We start from the raw sequence: 3,008 nt of genomic DNA on the forward strand, positions 1-3,008 counted from the left end.
GCGCAGATGTTGGTGAAAGAAAGTGATGTGGCTCGATTATCATTTATTTCTCATATGGAAGTTTGAATGTTTTGAGAATGTGGTTTTATAAAATTACCTCTGTAGAGTTTTTTATCTTAAGCAGGCAAAAACTGAACCCTTATAGAATCACTTTGTCGTCCGTCTGTCTGACTCTTTTTCTCAAGAACGTAATAACTATTAAGCTGAAATTCATATCAAATATTTTAATGTGCTACTTTTTAGTAGTGAAAAAAATCAAACTTCTAAGTCAACGCAATCAAAAGACCCATTCAGACATTTCTAATTATTTAATTTACCCTGAGTTTACCTCTCCGATTTCAACAAAATTTGGGAGGTAGACTCAGTCCATGATTCCAAGCTGTAAAAATAGGGTCTTCATATATGTCCCCAAAATATTGAATGGATGTGTCCGTTTCGTTACGATTTTTTTTTAATCATTTTTGTATCGAATCGTACACAAACATACAAAATTTTGGGGACCCATCTGGAGACCCTGTTTTTACAGCTTGGAATCATGGACTGAGTCTACCTCCAAAATTTTGTTGAAATCGGAGAGATAAACTTAGGGTACAACTTTAAGTAGAAATGCCAAGTCATTAAAAAAGGTGTCCAAACCTAAAGGGTGCATTCAGTTATTCCAGAAACTTAAAATTTGCTATGAAAGAATCTCTTATAGCAAAACTTACTAATATAATAAATGAGAAAGTTTGTACAATTGTCGTTTATATAATTATTTGTTACTCAATACTGTAACAACGTCAGAACCGATTTAGTTATTGTCCCGAGGTAGTTTAAGTCCCGCCCGAGGAAGGACTTAGAATACCTTTATCCTGAAAGTCCCGAGGTAGTTTAAGTCCTGAGGAAGGGCTTAGAATAGCTTCATCCTGAATAACCTAACCATAAAAATTAAATTTCTAATACAAGATTTTTTTTATGACTGTACTTTTTGTTGACTGTATTTGCATTCTCACCCAAACTACATTTGCATACCAAATTTCAAGTCGATGCTATTAACCGTTAAAGAGTTCCATCCTGCGGAGACGATCCTTTTACATAAGTATTCCAAATTTCAGGTCAATCTGACTACTGGAAGTTGGTCAAATTTAACATGCAAGATTTGATTACAGACAGACAGACAATGGGACAGGTGAAACTAAATAAAAGCTTGTAAAAAGTGCATAGTTTTTGTGGGGTATTGAAACAGCTAGTAGATAATATTTGAGTCATAATTATAGAAGTAAAGTCAGCAACATCCACTCTAACTGAAAAGTGTACTGAAGATTTTTTTACTTACACTTCATGCAGAATCTCCTTTGCTATAGTAAAAAAGTGGATGTTGCTGACTTTGCTTCTACATAAGTCATTTACATACTTACATACATACAAACAGTGCCAATCATATGAAAGCTTAAGAAAAGCTTCATGTTTTAAAGTGCTATGGAAACCACGTGATACCATTTCATGCCTTGCAGCAACCAATGTATTGCACCGCATGTTCAAGTCATTGCATGCACTTAGACATCCGTGTAACCGCAATATGCGGTTGCGGAGGGAAATTCAAAATGAGCTGCAAGTGACAGCCGTTGGAGCTTCAGCAAAAATGGGCTACAAAAGTGTTCGTTCTTCGAAAATGTACGGACAATAAAGACGGTAGACAGGAATAGGAAAATTGTTACGCAATACAATACAATGACTCTATTGAACACCATATTGGACGATGCAGAAAAATAGTAGGTATGTCGCTCGAGATAAATTGACAAAGTAAGCACCGGGTGGTATTATTACTAACCGTTCGGGCTCTGTCTGGAAATAAAATATTTTTCATTTGGTTTTTTTATTATCTTGTCCAGAAAACATTTGGAAATGGAAAGAAAAAATGGTCAGTTTAAAGCACTTCTGTTCGCTTATTTATCACGTAGTGTATGGTTAACGCAAGAGATCTCGTCACTGTCCCAATCTTTGTCAACTTTAATGTCATTAGCAAATAGAGTAGAGGTGATAGCAGGGTGTCATCTATTCGGCATTAACATATCAAGCATTCGGTCGCTTGCTCTATATTCTTTCAGGAATGAACGTTCCCTATCTTTAAAATAAATAAAACTCCGTAGATATTTTTATCAAAAATACCTGAGCGCCTTGGCATCTCGTAAAGCGTTCTTTTCCAAACATTTTAAAAGAATATTTAAGCATTTTCACCTTGTATTTCCAAAGCCTCAAGGAAAACATAAATTTAAGTTTGTTCATGAGATAAGGGAACTCGCCGTAAGACAGAATAAGACCTTTTAAACCGTTTTCCGTTCACTCGAACAAAAAGGATTTTGTTTGTAGGTGTGGCTTGGAAAATCTTATTGCACATTATTGACTGGCGAATAAAGTTTCTGAGAAGGCTTTTGTTAAAATATCGATGAATAATAAACCAATACATAAATACGGCATTCGGGCGATGATTCAAATCAATTTTATTAGAAAACGAAGAAAAACTTGCACTTCTTTACACTCGCATTCGTAATCATTACAGTAATGAAATGAAATTTATTCCAGATAGAACTTGTGTGTGTTTGTATGGCAAAAGCGTTGCGACTTATCGCAATATTACGCTGACAAGCGGCCGTTTTACAATTTTCTGTACCATTATGACTCGCTTAATCATCATCATTATCATCGTTGTCACTGCTGGAGATGGGTCCAATACCAAAGAACGCCACAATGATCAGTCATGCACCTGCAGCATCCATAATATTATACTCCCGCAATCAGAAGGCACCTAGCTAGGGTCTTCTCTAGGGTCAACCTACGCTGTGTCTTTCGGCACCGTCAAAAGCTAAATTAGCCCTTACGACCATCAGATCTTTGAGCTGTCCCCCCTCCCACTACTTTGGGCTTATGTATTTTTAGAAAAAGACGCGCTTTAAACGAGAATTAGTCATTTTTGAATTAGCTTTTCGAGAAATATTGGCGTCGGTAAAAAATAAGTCATTTGTTTCTGT

Source organism: Choristoneura fumiferana, chromosome 2 (genome assembly GCF_025370935.1).
Source record: "Choristoneura fumiferana chromosome 2, NRCan_CFum_1, whole genome shotgun sequence".
In the NCBI taxonomy this organism is placed as follows: domain Eukaryota; kingdom Metazoa; phylum Arthropoda; class Insecta; order Lepidoptera; family Tortricidae; genus Choristoneura; species Choristoneura fumiferana.